Below are 18,296 nucleotides of genomic sequence, written 5' to 3'. Positions count from 1 at the left end.
CGGAAGTCATCTCAATATCCTCTCAATTCCTATAGCTCTGTCTCTGTGCCTGTCCTAACATACTATCACTTTCTACATTGTGTCCCAGGTGTTCATATATTTTCCTGTCTCCCTTCACACAAAGATTCCTTGAAAGATGTAACTAAGTCATTTCTATCTTTATATCTCCTACAGAACTAGGATGATGCCTTTGAATAGATTTTTCCATTGAATAAACGAATGAGTGAATGAATGAATGAACCCCCCAGCTTTCACAGAAGACAGTCACAGAGCATCAATAGCTTCTTGGGCAGGGTCTTTAGGATTCTTGCCTCAAAACAATTTGGTGATTGTAAAAAGTTATCAGTTCAATTATTTACCAGAGCTATGTCTCTTTTATTATTATTATTATTATTATTATTATTATTATTATTATTGATTTTTTACAGAGAGGAAGGGAGAGGGATAGAGAGTTAGAAACATCCATCAGCTGCCTCTTGCACACCTCCTACTGGGGATGTGCCCACAACCAAGATACATGCCCTTGGCCGGAATCAAACCTGGGTCCTTTCAGTCCGCAGGCCGATGCTCTATCCACTGAGCCAAACCGGTTAGGGCCAGAGCTATGTCTCTTGACAGCCATCTACAACCACCTGTGTAGAAGCAATGAAATTAAAATCTACTGTATTGAATCAAATTCCTTGAGCAGCCCTATCTTTACCCTACTCCCCAGCCCTCCACCCCACCCCCACTTATGGAAGATGGAAAGCTGCAGCTTCTCTGTTGTTCCTACTGGAATTGTTAACAGCCACCCCACCACCCTGGCCACCCCACCCCCCAGCCCAGCTCAGCCACTGAGCTCATGTCTTCCAGCCTAATTCATTTTCTAGATAGATGGAGCAAATATCTAGCAAATATTATTTATGACTTTGTGATAAATAAGCCTTTTACAGAAGTTATTCAAGGAGTTCTGGGGAGTTTCAAGGATAACTTTCAGCAAGTTTCAAAGGTCGGGTCAGCCTGGGATATTGAGCCCATAGTACTTGCCGTACCGTTCATCTGTTTTGAATTACTGGTCTTACCCAGCTTCAGTCGCCTCTCAATGGACTGGCTGTGCTTTAGCTCTCTGGCTGTATTTTATTTCAATAGTGGGCAGGGGACTTTAATAATTATTATTTGTGCTACTCTGACAGTAGGAAGAGAAAAAAAGTGGGGGGGGATCTTAATGAAATTCAAGTTCTAACAGATGTGCTGGGAAAGATGGGGTATACCTGACCAGCCACCACTGCTCATGTACCCCCACAACCACGCACACAGATCAGTGGCATCTACTCCTTGCAGAGGAGAGGGCATCATGCTGAACCTGGCAGCACAGAGGTGGGGTCATAAGGGCAAGGACTTTCCCAGACAGCCAGGAAGCAATGGGCTAGCCAGGGCCCTTTGCTAACATTTGAATGCACATCTGATCCTCATGTAGAAGCTGCACATGTAGCTTCTTGGAAGCAGAGACTGTGTCTCACTCAACTGAGTCCACAGAATCTAACACTCTGCCAGGCACATAGTAGGCACTCAGTATTTATTGAATTGGGTTAGATTGGAATAGATTGGATTGGACTGGATTGGGTTGTGTTGAATGGAATTGACTCAAATCAAATTGGGTTCCCATTTCCCCTCCATTCTAACTGTAGCTTCCTTCCACAAAGCCTTTTATGTTTTCAATTTTCTTTTAGTGTTGTTGGATTTTTGTGTGGGTTTTTTTTGGGGGGGGCGGGGGGAGGGTGCGAGCAAGATTTTTTTTTCTGGTTAGTTTATTTATCTAGTTGTTTGAGTTTGATTTCGATTTACCCTGAGAATGAATTTGCCTGAGGCAGAAGTTTAAAGTATAATATATAGGTTTTTCCATATCTTTACATTTCTCTCTAGGTTATTTGGCAAAATTCATTTTCCATTCCTGAGACCTAAGACTATCAGCCTACTATTCTATAAATGGTGTAGAATAAAGAATTAAAGAGTACTGCCTTATCTTACACCTTTTAAAATAGTAAAATCTGTATTGCCTTATTATAGTTTGAAGATGGCTTTTTTCGGAGCCTGCTCTACTAATTTGAAACTCTTTATTTGGCGTATTTCACTGGGCACACATAGGTTCTTGAAAAAGTACTTGGTGAAGTGAATTGACTGCAGAAAGCCGGACTTGTTCAACTCTTTGGCTGTTTGTTTTTAACTTCAGAAGGTAGAAAAATACCCACCCCCCCTGTGAGAAATCAATCAAGGGCTGCCTTTGTTTAAGTCTGAGGCACATTCTGCTAGATCCCCTTCCTATAAACATCTGTCCCTCTCACTTACATACTAAATATGGCCTGAAGAAATGTTATCTTGCTTATTTTTTTAAATCAAATTATATTTAAATGCACTAGTGGACATTTAAAAACACACCCCCTGCAATATGAACAACTCTCCAATTTACCTAATAGCAAATATAAATTTTGTCATATTGAGCTTTCTGAAGGAATATTCATCTCTTCTTTGTCCTTTCAGAAAAGACAATTCTCTGCAGGTAGGTTGTAAACAGTCTCCTTCCTAAGACATAGAGACCAGGGCTGAGGCCCCATGAAGGCACGTATCTATTAGCCCAGTGGTCGGCAAACTGCGGCCCCTTGAGTATAGGCTCTTCCACAAAATACCACGTGCAGGCGCGCACATACAGTGCGATTGAAACTTCATGGCCACACTGAAGGGGCCAAAGAGCCGCATGTGGCTCGCGAGCCGTGGTTTGCCGACCACAGTATTAGCCAGATTTGCATGTGGGTACAAATGAGATCCCAGCTCCAAAAGTGAAGTTTAGTATGAGAAAAAGAGCTGAGATCATCAGTCCCCAAAGAGGTCATTAAATGATGAGGAAGTGTCAATTTTAGAGGATGCAAAAGGATGGAGTAACAGAAAAGAGAACAGGAAATAATAAATCCATTGGGCAAGAGAGATTGAAAAGCCATAATGAGGGCCTTTGATGTCACTAGCTTATACTTGCTCCTGCATCCAGTTCTGTGTTGGGCCAGGTACACTGAAAAGCCCAGGGACAGAGCTGACAGGGTTCCCAGCTTGTTTATCTGATGACCTTGGATTTTTGCAAGCCTCCCCAGCTTCTGGATGCAAGCCTTCACTTACAAGTCTCTGGCCATTAATTATCCTCCCTTCCCTTCAAGCCTGTTAATACTCATTCCCATAGGTAATGTGTGTGTGCTGGGAGGGGTGGGTTAGGGCTTCCTACCAGGGTGAATCCTTCAGATCTATTTCATGAGGAGAGAGAAATGTAGGCTTTCCCCTTGGACTTCCAAGCATTTGGGGCCAGCTGCATGTCCTACATCACTTGACCTTTTTCTCTCTTTAGCACCTTCCTAGACACAGGGATTTAGGGGCAAATGCCTCATTGTTTATTCTGGTTAACCTGTTACTTAACAAACCACTCTAAAACTTAGTGGTTTAAAACAACAATGTATTATTATCTCCCATGCATCTGTTGCCTGGGTCAGCTGGGCAGTTCTCATTAGGATCCTCCATGGGATTGTGATCTGATAGAAGGGGACCAGGGCTAACGTCATCTAAAGTCTTGGCTAGACTGGACATCTCATATGGTTTACTCACATGGCTGAGAATTGATAGTCAGCTGGAGGTCAGCTGTGGTTGTTGACCAGAGCACCTCATGTGGCTTCTCCATATGGCTTCACACAGTATGATGGCTGGTCCGGGAAGAAGTGTCCCAAGAAGCTACCATTCCAAGAGATGCAGATTGAAGCTGTAAAGGTGCTTATGACGTAGCCTAAGCCCCTGAAAGTCACTTCCACCACATCCTATATTGATCGGGCAAGGAATGAAGGTAAGCCTAGAATCAAGAGGAGGGGAATTCTATTCCACCTCTTGAAGGGATGAGAAGTATGCAAGCACGGAGAGGGAGGAGCTTGATTGCAGCCATGCTTGCAAACTCGACCACAGAGCTGTGCCATAGCCTTCTCTTACTCCAAGAGTCTAAAACCACTTTATTCACTTCTGACACTAGGCTGCCTCTATCCCTTTCCCCTTAAACTCACGATCCCCCAATTAATGCTTTCTGTTGGGAACCTATCTCCTATAAGTCACTGAAAGGGGTTTGACAGCTTTCTTTGTAAAGCCACTCCTAAATTCAGTACAGTGGCTTTTGATTCAGAGAATAGCTTCCTTAAAACCACTAGGAAGCTATTAAGTTATTGGGTTTTTAAAAAAATAATCAGAAAAAGTCCATGGGTCTCTACAGAAATTTTCAGATGTTCCCACCATACTTTACTTGGTTTGTTTGTTTGTTTCTTTGTTTCTTTGTTTAGAAACCAAACAACAAACCACCTTCTGAGGTTCTTTGGACTTATATTTAAGAGTGGAAAATCAAAAGAAAGGGGAAAAAGACTCTGTGGAAAAGTTAAAATTCAACTGAAAATAATGATTCTTGAGAGTTTGTGTAATTCTAAAACCTTTCCCTTTGAAAGGAAAGGGAATCTTCCGAGGCATGAAGACTCTATAGAGAACCAGTGACTGAAAATCTTCACACCCCAATCTCACTAATGTCCCCTATCCTTCCACAAGCAGGCTGCAGGTGGAAGGAAGGCTGCCAGAAGCAGAGATACTAACCCGTTCGCTTTCCCCTGTGAGAATGGGAGGCTCACCTTGACTGGTGTGGCTCAGTTGGTTGAAGCATCATGCTGGACACCGAAAAGTTCCCAGGTTGCAGGTTTAGTTGGGATGAAGTCACTGATTATTGATGTTTTTCTCCCTCTCCCTTTCTTTCTAGTTCTGAAAAAAAAAATCAATGAAAACTTATTCTTGAGTGAGGATTAAAAAAAAAAAAAAAGTAAGTGTGATCTGCTCTGGGCTCCCAGCTGAACCTTCTAAGGACGTCTCTATTCTGAGGGTTAGCTCTATTCTGAGGGTGTCCCCCACCCCCAAGAATGACTCCCTGGGTCCCCATCCATACATGCGGTTAAATATTGTGTGAAGCCACTTCCAGTTTCTTGTAGGCTCATGTGGCAGTAAGGGGGGCTAGACAACAGAGGCAGACATGGTTATTTGTATTTTACCCTCATATATATGTTTTCCATTCTCTCCCAGAAGGTTTGGGGGAAAATGCACTGGATTGGGGGTGGGGGACACAACCTGAGATCTACTTTATGCTATTTCTCTACCAACAAACTGTGTGGTCCACTCTCCAGGCTCCGCTGGAAAATGAGATGGTTCTACTACCAAACAATTCTTAGGGCTCTTCTGTCCCCAGATTTTCCCTCAGGAAAACTAAGGTCAGAAAGAATTGATGACACAGAAAATGCCACGTCACTAGGCTGCACAGAGAAGCAGGATGCACCCCAAGCCAGCAGCCACCATTTGAATTGGCTTACTTGTCCCAGCCCCATTTCAGGCCCTGGTGGGCAGCTGGTAAGAAGAGTTTGCAAACTTGCTACCGGAGATAAAATCCACATGCTCTTTTTCTAAAAGACACGGAATGGGGGTTGGGGTTGGGGTGAGAGTAAGGCCTGTACTCTCAGATCTGGGGACCTCTGCATTCTTTAGCTCTTAATCATTAGATCAGAAAAGGGGGCGGGGAGGGGAATGAAGGCAGAGGGGGAGGTAAAGGGGAAGAAAAAAAAAATCAACACCAACAACAACAAAAAAGAGAGAGCCTCACACTCAGGTCCTCTGGGACCAAGAACTCCATTCAGAGTTTTCAGAAAATAGGGTCAGGCATGTCTTGTGACCTGAGACCCCAGAGCTCCTCTGTTCCCCATAATTATCTAATACAGCACTCTCCCTGCCAAATACAATGAAACAATTTGTCACTTCAATTATCTGTCAGTCAACACGGAGGCCTTTTCAACAGGCCAGCACATGTGTTTGGAGAGCTTGTCAGTAAGGGCTGTCTAGCCAAACCCATAACCATGGAAAATGGAACCTTTGTTAATTCTGGTTCTTAGAAAAGTAAATCCATTCAATTTCTCTTCTCTCGCTCTCTCTTCTTTTCTAAATGCCTTCAGTTTGGAATTTGCACAAGGAGCTGAATTGGTCCTGCTCTGAACCTTAAATGACTGGCCAAAGGATTTGCATGAGGAAGCAGAAATTAATTATTCCTCTCGGGGCTTTTCCCCCCTGGTTTTCTGTAATTCTGTGTTTAGAAGTGAGATTACACCCTGCGTTAGCATCAGGATGGGGGTAGCGAGAGGGGATGGGGTGGGGGTGGGGGGTAGAAAGGGGGTGGGGCAGGAAGGTGCTTGCATTTTGTTAGGGCTTCCCAGCCAGTGGGCTTCCCTCCCTACTTCCCCTTTCCCTTCCTTGGCTCTTGTGCAGACACAGAGGAAACCCCTTGGGGGAAGAGCCCTTGGGGTTCTTCAGACTCTCACTTGAAGAAGGAAATCCCTAGACCTGAGATCAGTAGCTCCTTCTCTCTTTTTCCTCTCTGTTCCCTGCTCTCTTTTTCCTTCACTGTACGGGGACCTGGAGGGAGCACTTGGTCTGTGGCTGAATCACTGAGGCCTACGTGATTCCATGGTTTCCCAGAATAGTCTAATTTGAAATAATCCATCCCAGGGTTAGACTGTGTATGAAGCTCCATTTTGGGCAGGGAATATAACATTATTATAACACGGTGTGCCAGTAACAAAGCCCAAGGACTGTTCAGGGCTCTCGAAGACGCACACACACGTACACACACACACACACACACAGTATTGGCTAACATGTTTTTAAGGTGGGAGCTGGGAGTGGTCACACATGAGTTCATTCATGGTAGTGTTAGGTTGAGACTTCTATCTGGATTGTTTTTATAGTGATTTTTTACATACATTGTCTGATAGCAAATCTCTTATATAAAAGGCCCGTGGCTGTCATGCCAAAACGCCATCACGACCAAACGAGCAGCGGCTCTCACGGTGGGCGGTGCTGGGCAGCGAGCTACTAGTGGCAGAGAGCTATGAGCAGTGGAGGGCAGGGCAGAGAGCTACCAGAGGCGATGGGTGGGGTGGCCAGCTGAGGCAAGCCGAAGCGAGCTGGACCTCTAGTAATAGTATAATGTGTTTTAAAATGTAAGATTTCAAATACATTGAAGTTTTGTCCCACTTCAGACACAGATTTTCCCCAACCTGAGAATCTATCCTCTCCGCACCCAGCCCCATGGGTTGTGTTCCTATAACAAGCCTGTTGCTGAAACCTATTACTTTCACTCCTTCCAGGCCTAGGACCCTGCACAACAAAAAGAGCATATATTGGTGTGTTCCAGGCATTGGAATTCTGTCTCCAGGACATCTAAGAAAATAGATCCCTGAAGATTTTTAAGCCACAGCTCACCCTGTCTCCCCAAGGTGAGATCTTCAGGCTTATCCTGACTTGTCTGATGGGAATCATTCTTTCCTTTGCTCTGTCTTTCTTCATCCCTCCTTCTCACTTTCCTCCTCTCTTTCATTCTCTCTTTGCCCAAGAATTTCCTATCCTACTTTTTCCCTGCCAGTCCTTTCTCTGTATTGCTTTCTCCTCTTATCCTTAGGATGTTCTGTTTCCTTCTCTCTTTTTCCTCTCTGAACCCTAAGAATTTCATAGCCATCCCCATAGCTCTGGGTAGTACACAGAGATAAATCACCCTTTTTTCTTCTTCTTCTTCTTTTCCTACATCGTAGGTAAGAAAATATAAGCCCAAGTAGGAAGGTCTTAAATTTAGTCAGGAACTCAGAGGTGAAGCTGCCAAATAAATAAATCAATATCGCCTCCAGGTAGACCCAATCCCAGCCAGGTACCCTAATGGGGATCCCTCCTCCATCCCTCCACCAGAACACACACACAGTGTACTTTTCTCCACTTGACGGAGGTGGCAGATTCCTCTAAGAACGATCCTGGCAACAACCCTGAAGGCGATTCAAGAGGTAACTGAGTCCTTTTTCTCCTATGCCTTGAGTGGAGCCTCTTTTCAGCTCCAGAGGAGGGTCCATCAAGGCTGACATGAGGACAGGGAAGAAAACAGCCTTTCTTTCTAAACAGATTCTCTGTAAGTAAACTGGGTCCTACAAAATGACTTTGAAAAGCCACTCATCCCAAATGTAGCAAAATTATTTTGGAATGTTTTCAGGCTGGAAATATATATATATATATATATATATATATATATATATATATATATGCATTATTTTCTAGAAACCCCATGTTTTCAAGAAAGTTCATTTTTCAATAAGCCCTAACTTCATTCTTTACTTTTCTCAGAGTATTCTGATGGATTTAGAGATTCTTCCAAATATCAGTCCTACATTTAGTATAGAAAAACTAGCAACCGTTGGGGCAATAAAAAAAAAAACCATGTCCCAATACTCAAAGCAGAGAATTTCTAGAAGAGCCAAAGTCTCGACAGGATCAGGACGATTTAACAAGCATCTCCTGTGAACATCCTGTGTATAATGGTATATAGCACTGAGCAAATGCCAAACCACAAGGCTGAAGGAAGTGAGGGAGGGGAAAGATCAGCTCACAACCACCAATGCACAAATGCAGGGTCGAAGTGAGGGGGGAGGGAGGAGTGGCCAGTCTGTTTTCTCTCAACTCAGGGACAGGCAGGGCTCTCACCTCCCCCACCTTTTCCCCAACCTCCCTACTGACCTACTCCTCCTCCCCCCCCCCCAAAATCCCCTTCACTTTATTGACACCAGTGTTTAACCTTTGACCCCTGGCAACCTCCACTGTTTGCTCCTTGGGAAACGCGGTGACACGGTTGCCCTCTCTCCTGGTCACTCCCCAGAGAAAAGGGGCAGAAAGAGCCCCGAGCTGAATGAGCATTCTGTGCGGCCACAGGCGGGGGCTGTGTCTAATCCCATCTCCGGCCCTGCACAGTTGAGAAGCGTTTCCCAAGGAGCGAAGCCATTGGCAGTGTGGCCGATTCTCTGACTCTTAGGAATATCATTTTTCCAGCAGACTTTTTGATCCTCTCATCCTGCCTTTAGATAGTCCCAACTTTTCTTTCCCACAGCCAACCTCCCTCTAAACCTAGGAAAGAAAAATATCTATTTGGAGGAATGAGAACTGCCTACGGCGGTGAATTCAGGGACTAGAGCCCATCCGTGGAGAAAATCTTTCCATCCAGAAGGAAAGGAAAGGGGCCCCCAGAGGAAACCAGGCCACGCTTTGAATTCGTGCACTGCTGTCCCTCGGGTCATCCGAGTGGCTCAGGGATGCGGGGGGACCTGGGGACCTCGGCCTGAATACCTAAATAAACACCAGGGGCATTCATTTGGACAGGTAAGGCTTTTACGTGCTTCCTTAGACTCTACTCCTTTAGCTTTTTCTGGTTATGATCACAAAATGCCCAAAAATGGCATTTCTCTTGGGTGACTTCACAGGATACATATTTTATATACAATTTAATCAGAAACCCAAAGATGATTTACTGAAAGCAGCCTAAACACCAATTTGCCCCCTTCTGAGAAACAGTGAGTAAAGCTTTCTGGGTTGTGAAGCAAAATTGCTGAAAAAGCAGCGATGCAAAATTTTAAAACACAGAATACTTCACTGCACGCAATGAGTATAAACCACTTAAAGCTATTTTACACATAAGATAGTAAGCACTGCCTGCACTAACTTCATTTAATAACTTGCTTCTTATATTAAAATTCTAACTCAATGAAAGTGATTGACGATCACATAACGTAATTGCAGTTTGGGGGGAGGTAGTCACCAACCTGGGAACAAGGAGGAAAGGGCCATAAAGGCCAGAAGTCACAAAGCCTGGGTCTGCTTCCAAGTATTTGAATGATAATGTAGTTATTAATGATAAAGATAATAATCAATTCATAGCATGAAAATAAAAATAGTGGGCTGTCTTACTCTCAGGTCTGATGTACCAGATTAATGTATGCAAAAGCATTTCATAGATTTACAGATGAGCTGACCACGTGTGCAGACTTTAAGTATAGATCTTAAGTCCTAACCGGTTTGGCTCAGGGGATAGAGCGTCGACCTGCGGACTGAAAGGTCCCAGGTTCGATTCCGGTCAAGGGCATGTACCTTGGTTTCGGGCACATCCCCAGTAGGAGGTGTGCAGGAGGCGGCTGATCGATGTTTCTCTCTCATTGATGTTTCTAAGTCTCTATCCTTCTCCCTTCCTCTCTGTAAAAAAATCAATAAAATATATATTTTAAAAAAGTATAGATTTTAAGAACAAAACACATGAAAGATTTTATTTTTGTCTTCAATGCATAAGTATTCATGAATTTGTATATGCTTAAATACATACACATACTTATAATAAATACATATGTGTAATGTATGCATATATATGGGCATATTTATACACACACAGAGACACATATATCACCCATTCATAACCACACAAGTCAGAACAAACATCTACTCAGACAGCGTCTTGCCCAACTCTTTTGTAAGGCTCATTGGGCTGACCTGTCAAAATGTAGAATTTGTGGTAGACTTTACTTCATCTCCCTGAACATGGTGATAGTCTAATCTGAAATGTTGCTTCACAATATTATCGATATAATCACTTTACATTCATGTAGACTCTAACTCTGGAGAAATTTTAAGTTTATAGAGAGAGGGGAGCAAACAAGTATTTTTCATTCTCCCATCCATGTGGCAGTCCAGCCTTTTTTTAATGAAATGGAAAGAAGCAATAAGGAGGATCAAAGAGTGTCATATAAAACTCTAAGGACTTTGCCAAGTAGCAAATTCAAGCATTTCCTCACAAACAGACATCTCAGCAAGTGGGGGGGCGGGGGGGGGGGAGGGGGACAATTCCTATACGTAGGAAGCAAAGGACTCCAAGAAAACTAACAGGTGTTTCAACCACATTTGAAACAGCTAGGGAGAAGGAAGCTGAAGTTCTGATCTGGGGAGGTTCTGAAGAACAATACGGCCATTGGAAAGTACTTGTTGGGGCCACTGGGCTGTGAAAGCCCGCTGATAGACATGCAAATGTGAAGGGGCCTGAATAGACTCAGCAAAGCTGCATTTCCACAGGCTGGGCTGGGGGGGCGGGGGGCGGGGGGGGGGAGTGGGGAGCTTTGGGGACATAGACGAAAGCATATGCCCTCAGCCAAAAATAACATTTGCACTGTAAGGACTTTTAGGTAGAGCTGAAATGAGCCATTGAGCGCTTTTTTAAAAGCGCCATTGGATTCTGAAAGGGCAGTAATAATGCAAATTTGAAGTTTGCCTTAGTTAATTGGGTCGAGGATTCAACAATTAATCATAGAGGCAGAAAACTATTATTTGGTCTCACTGATGAAATGCTTTAAAAAAAAATACTATATTCAAACAACTGAATCTGACAACCTGAAAAAAGTAGGAAGGCCTTTTAACCTCTAAAATTCACCTGAGCTGAATAAATAGCTGAGAGCTGTAGTTTAAGGTTGCATTGACACTCAGCCACAGGTTAGAGTCCCTAATTCCTGAACCTTTTCTTAGCCTGGTCTCTGAGGGGACAGCAAAGAGCTGGGCTAATGCCCCAGTCCCTTCACAGGCTCAGTCCTGAGAAACCTCACTAAAGGAGTGCAAGGAAGGCCCCCATCACAGTCTGAAGGAATAGCCACTAACCTTAAGTTCAAGGACAAAGAATGAAGAAAACCTTCCTTCTCAACTCAGATTCTGAGTGTCTGATATTAAACTGATTATCCAGAATGTTGGCTTCCTGCCCAGCAAAATGAAAATTTAAAAACTGCAAATGTCTTTTTTATTATTAATAACATTTTTATTGATTCAGAAAATACACCTGGTGTATTTCTTCTTGACTTTTGTGTTGACATTTGTTGAAATTGTTTCAGTGTTGTGTATAGGTTCCTGTCTCAAATGAAGGTGTAAAAAGAATTTTCAATAAAAATAATAATGTGTGGATGAGAAAAGCAGAATGTGAGTTGGATCTGTGTAAAATGAACTAAATAATTTTTCAACTTTTTTTCTATAAGGTTCACATGCAGTGACATAATTCTTTCTAAAAGTAAGAAATCATTTGAAACATTTCAATAAATATTTTGACTGAAACTGTATTTCACACAGAGAGATAAGGTCTGTATTTTTTGCAAGGACCTCTGACAACCCTATCCTAGACTTGCTTTATAAAATAAGGGCCTCCTGAAGAAGAGGTTGGAAAACCTCATCTCGGCCTTCATTGTCTTCCTCCTGTTCACTACCACCCAGAAATAAAACAGTCAATCCTCCAGCTTCCAAGTGTGGTCTATATTACTTGGTTGGATCTTGTTTCCCTCCACTCTGACCCTCCTTCCCAAACGTTCTATATCCATTCAGAGGGACATCAAGGCCTGGAATGCAAGAGTCTGAGAACCTAGGAAGTGCTCTACTGCATCTCATAAGTAATTTGAAGTCAATCTTTAAAATGCACAAGTTATAAATAGAGAAGAAAGAGCAACTTATTGAACCTCGCCTGACAAGGACCCCTGAAATTTCTCCTAAGGATGTATGTAGATTTCAGTTCTGCCTTTCCCATCAGTGGATCCAAACATCTGGAAGAAAGTGACTAATACTGTTTGCATCTTTGTATGTATTTATCACTTGATGTAATAAAGCTTATTTTCATTAACAAAACAAAAAAAGAAAGAAACTGGAAGATCATGCTGATGATTAAGTGCACACAGTTCCTCATAGAATGGCTACATACTGTCCATTTCTATGAAGACATAGCTCTGGTAACTAATATCTATCTATGCTGCCAACAGATTATAATAAACTAGAGGCCCGGTGCACAAAAATTTGTGCACTTGGTGGGGGGGGGTCCCTCAGCCCAGCCTGTGCCCTCTCGCAGACTGGGACCTCTTGGGGGATGACCATCTGCTGGCTGAGGCCTGCTCCCCAGCAGATTGGGCCTAAGCTGGCAATCAGACATTCCTCTGGCAGCCCGGCAGCCCTCGGGGATGTCCACTTGCCAGCGGGGAGCAGACCTAAGCTGCAGTCGGACATCCTTAACGCTGCTGAGGAGGCAGGAGAGGCTCCCACCACCACCGCTGTACTGCCAGCCATCAGCCTGGCTTGTGGCTGAGCAGAGCTCCCCGCTGTGAGAGCGCACTGACCACCAGAGGGCAGCTCCTGCATTGAGCATCTGCCCCCTGGTGGTCAGTGTGTGTCACAGTGACCAGTCATTCCCAGTCTTTCTGCTGTTAGGGTCAGCTTGCATATTGCCCTTTTATTGTATAGGATAGAGGCCTGGTGCACGGGTGAGGGCCAGCTGGTTTGCCCTGAATGGTGTCCCAGATCAGGGTGGGGGTCCTGCGGGGTGCCTGACCAGCCTGGATCAGGGGCTGATGGCTGTTTTCAGGCTGCCTGCACCCCCTTCAGGGTGGGGGTCCCACTGGGGTGCCTGGCCAGCCTGGATGAGGGGCTGAGGGCTGTTTTCAGGCAGGCCAAGCCTGCAACTGAAGCTCCCAGTCTCTCCTTTTTTTCTGTTTTTTTTTGGTTTTGTTTTGTTTTGTTTTGTTTTAATTCTGGGATTTATTTACCTTCTGTAATTGAAACTTTGTTGCAGCTCCAGCTCTGAGGCCAGCTGGCTGAAAGCAGGTATCTGGGTTTGTTTAGCTTCTATAATTGCAACATTGTTGCATCCAGAGCTCAGAGCTGGGCCGCGGCAGGTGGGGAACCTTGGCTTCCTCCATCACTGGAGCAACCAAGCCTCCTGTTTGCTTCAGCTGCGTGGCTGCCGGCCGCCATCTTGGTTGGCAGTTAATTTGCATATCACCCTGATTAGCCAATGGGAAGCATAGCAGAGGTATGGTTAATTACCATGTTTGTCTATTATTAGATAGGATTGTGATCAGTGGAAAAAAAACAAAAAACAAGTGTGGTGATGTCAGAATTACCCAAGCACGCCCCAAACCCCTTCACCTGCCCAGGCGCCTAGGATCCCTTTACAGCTGGGCTGAGCCAAGTGCCACCCAGTGGCCTGAACACCAGGTCTGACTACCTCTCTGGTTTGGCCCAAATATCTGAAGTTCGCATTAGTTGCCAACTTAAGAAATTGGAGCATTCACGTAAAATCAGGATTCCCCACTTCTCTTTCCAAGGTGGCCGATTGGGCTACCAACCAAGGATGGTCAGTGTCACTTCAACCATAAGAGGAACCCCTAGCTTGGGGGTGTGGTGAGGAGGAAGATATCCATGCAGACAGTTCAGTTGTGTAAACTCCTGCTGACTGTGGCACAGCCCAACAGTGTGGCCGCTCAACTGCAAGGCAGCACAGCCATGAAACAGTGCGGGTGTTAAACGAGGCCCCTCTCCAGCTTTCAGGGGGCTCCGGCTGCTCCAACCCAGTGCACCCCACTCTGCCCTGAGCTGCCCAGTGCACCCCACTCTGCCCCAGTGAGACAGCCTCAATGTTTCAGCTCCAGCAGACAGAACACGTCCCAGCAGAAAGGGAAAGTGTAGCCCTAGCCGTTGTTGCTCAGTGGATAGAGGCTCCACCTGAGGACTGAAGGGCCCAGAGTTCAATTCCCAGTCAGGGCACATGCCTGGGTTGTGGGCTTGATCCCCAGTGTTGGGCGTGCAGCCAATCAGTGATTCTCTCTCATCATTAATGTTTCTATTTCCCTCTCTCTCTGAAATCAATCTATACTAATAAAAGGGTAATATGCTAATTAGATCGAACAACTTCCGGATGACTTTCCGGATGTCCTTTTGGACAAAGCCATGGTGGTGCGGCCGAGGCAGAGGCAGTTAAGGGCAATCAGGCCGGCAGGGGAAAGCAGTTAGGGGGATCAGGCTGGCAGGGGAGATCAGTTAAGATGATCAGGCTAGCAGGAGAGAGCAGTTAGGGAGATCAGGCTGGCAGGCAGCTGAGCGGTTAGGAGCCAGTGGTCCCAGATTGCAAGAGGGATGTCCAACTGCCACTTTAAGCCCCCCCAGGGATCGGGCCTAAACCGGCAGTCGGACATCCCCCAAGGGGTCCGCGACTGGAGAGGGTGCAGGCTGGGCTGAGGGAATCCCTCCCCCTGTGCACGAATTTCATGCACCGGGCCACTAGTGTGTGTGTGTGTGTGTGTGTGTGTGTGTGTGTGTGTGTGTATTTGATTTCAGAGAGGAAGGAGAGAGAGAGATAGAAACATCAGTGATGAGAGAGAATCATTGATCTGCTGCCTCCTGCACACCCCCTACTGGGGACTGAGCCCACAACCTGGGCATGTGCCAGGATGGGAAATCCAACTGTGACCTCCTCGTTTATAGGTCGAACTGAATCACTGAGCCACACCAGCTGGGTGAGAATACAGATCTTAATGATGTCTGGTTAAATATGGAGGACTGAACATATATATTATTCTCTTCTTCCTATTCCATAAGACAAATATTCTGGAAAGGAATGACACAACAAAACATTGGAAGCTGGAGAGCAGGTGGATGAATGTGTCACTGACTAAGCAGTCTGCAGATAATGAATACTAAGAGAAAACTGGAGAAATAAGAGGAACAATCCAGTTTACATCATGAAACACCCAACAGTTAGCACCAGATACCTCTGGAAATGGGGCAGGGAGGGAAAGTAAAGGTGGAGCTAAAATCAGGAGAGAAGTCTAAGAGATTTCGAGATCTCTAGATGCCACTGATGACTGCTCCTTCCTTTACCCTGGCAGAAAACTGGAGATTTGTTAACCAAAGAAGGTAAAAGTTAGGCTCTTAGGACCATAGAACTGCCGGGAGCCGGTCCATCCTTGCTGTTTCAAGGGACCTGGCATATATGGCATACTGTCCTTAATATGTTTGCTCACCTTCTTGGCACTATGTGTTTTAACCAAGGTCACCTCTCTGAGAAAGGTTGAATCCCCAGGTAGGGATTTTCCCCTGAAGTTAGGGAGGGAATAAAACCCCTTAACTAAGTGCCAGGCGGGTAATTAATCACTTTAACTATGAACAATCATGCTTAAGCTACATAATCTTTACTCCCTGGAATGGAGATAAGAAACCCCCTAACCTTTGGAATAGAGATTGATAGGATTGGAATCAACTGGTATAAATACAGATGTAACAAGACAACAGAACACAGAACCTAGACACAGAACTTAGAAGACAGAACCTAGACACAGAACCTACACAGAACCTAGACACAGAAGAACTTCGCTGGAGAGAACATGGCAAAAGATCCTGGACAGGAACTGGCCACAGAACCTAGAGACAAAACCTAGGGAGAGAACATGGCAAAAGATCCTGGACAGAAACTGGCCACAGAACCTAGAAACAAAACCTAGCGAGAGAACCTGGCTGAAGATCCTAGAGACAGAACCTGGCTACAGAACCTGGATAGAACATGGCAAGAAAACCTGACTAGAACCTGGTGACTGAACCTGGCTGGAGAACCTGGACAGAACCTGGCTGGAGAACCTAGCGAGGGAACATGGCTATAGAACCTGGCTGGAGAACCTAGCAAGAGAACATGGACACAGAACCTGGCTGGAGATCCTGGCTAGAGATCCTGGCTAGGCTGCTGATCAACTGAACGCTGTCTCCGTGTCATTCCTTCTTCGCTGACTCCGTCCACACCTTTGGGGAACCCCTGGGCCCGTTGGGGCTGGACCCCAGCATAGAACATCACTGCATATTGGGAGAAAGAGGAAGTACCATAATGAAAACGGGGAGTTACATGAAAATTTAGGTTCTCGGTGTTGAGGCCCTTACCCTTATTCTCCCTTTTGGCATTGAGATCACAGACAAGCAGACATATGACTCTTCAGGAAGGAAATTGATAAAACCTTCTCTGGGAAATCCACTCAGAGCATGAGATAAGACCTAAGCATACTGATTTGGGAAGCTCCATAGTGAAGCGACACAGCCAAAACACCTTAGAGTAAAACCCACAGCAAATAAACTCTTCCCTCTCACCCAGGGCTTCCAGTAGCCTTTCCATGACCCATTCTCAAGTATGAAGCGACAGCCAAATATGAAGAGATCTCTGAGGAAGACCTATAATATAAAAGGCAGGTGCCAAAACAAACAGATGAAAGCAACTTGAACAAAAGAGTTGTAGGGCAAAAACTGAACAAGAAATAAGAAAATATTTCATCCATGAAATAAGAACAGGTAATCTTTTTTAAAATATATTTTTATTTATTTTAGAGAGGAAGGGAGAGGGAGAGAAAGATAGAAACATCAATGATGAGAGAGAATCATTGGTTGGCTGCCTCCTGTATGCCCCCTACTAGGGATCGAGTCCATAAACTGGGCATGTGCCCTGACTGGTAACCCAATCATGACCACCTGTTCGTAGGTTGATGCTCAAACACTGAGCCACACCAGCTGGGCAGAACAGGTAATCTTAAAAAGCAACATTGAAAGGACAAAAAGGAAGATATTGGAAATTTAAAATATGATACCAGAAATGAAAAACTCAATGTAAGAATTGAAATACAAACTTGGATACTTTTCCTCCAAAATAGGCCAAAAAGACAAAGGGATCCATGTAGAGAATTCCCTTGAGAAGATGGAACATGATGGATATACATAGGAACTTCCTTTCAAGGAAGAAAGACTATGAAAGGGGAGGTAATCAGAGTAACATTACTTTGGAGAAACCTCTCCAGCACTATCTCAGGTGATCAAGGTTAACATCAACAGTGCAAAGTCATGTTGATAAGTAGTATGTATGCTGGAGATGATATGATGAGAAGGAAAATTTACTTCTGTGGCCTTCTCCCCAAAACATATACTAGTAACCTCTGTCTAACCATGAGGAAAACATCAGACAAATCCTAGTTGAGGGACATTCAAAACTATGTTCACGAGGTCATGTTGATATTTCCAAACTCCAATCCAACACCTCAGGCTTCTTTATTTGCCACCCCTCCGCCCTTTCCATACTGTAAGTCCCTTTTGGTCTCTGTTTCTCCCTGTGTGTCTGCTTTATTCATCTTTTTTTTCTCTCTCTAGATCAGCTTTCTCTACTTCTTCAATCCACATGATAGAAAGCATGGCTGTGAACAGTTCCTAAACTGTGTATTACAGATTCAGTGAACTAGAGAGAAACAGATTTCTCCTTGTCTAATTTCAAAATGCCTATGAAAGAGTGAATGGCCTAGTCTCTGCCAGGTTCCCTAACAGTGGCCTGAAGGGGGGAATGTGGTCTGAACCTGGTACTTTGGTGGAGTGGGGGAGTGTTAGCTCCCAGAAGAGTGGTGAGAAGTTCCTAAAAGAAGTGGGGCAGTGAGAAGAAAAACAATAGCCCACAGACTGAGAACAGAACAGCAGACCTGAGGAGGGAATGGGGAGAATGCTAGAAGCAAATCTCAAAATCCTTTGGCAAGCTCTGAGTCAACACAGCTATTATTCAT

At 44.6% G+C, this 18,296-nt stretch overlaps 1 long non-coding RNA gene across 1 annotated transcript in view; it reads right to left on the bottom strand.

Annotated features, from left to right (window-relative positions):
- Positions 1-437: 437 nt before the first annotated feature.
- The window catches only part of LOC132226437 (uncharacterized), a 100,394-nt gene continuing 82,535 nt past the window's right edge, over positions 438-18,296 (bottom strand). Inside the window, exons 2-4 of the long non-coding RNA XR_009451055.1 lie at positions 4,671-4,797; positions 3,622-3,744; positions 438-632 (exon numbers count right to left, since the gene is read on the bottom strand). This is a non-coding gene — a long non-coding RNA (uncharacterized LOC132226437). The remainder of the gene's footprint in view (positions 633-3,621; positions 3,745-4,670; positions 4,798-18,296) is intronic.

Source organism: Myotis daubentonii, chromosome 2, assembly GCF_963259705.1.
Source record: "Myotis daubentonii chromosome 2, mMyoDau2.1, whole genome shotgun sequence".
NCBI lineage: Eukaryota > Metazoa > Chordata > Mammalia > Chiroptera > Vespertilionidae > Myotis > Myotis daubentonii.
This window is presented reverse-complemented; position numbering and strand designations above follow the sequence as displayed.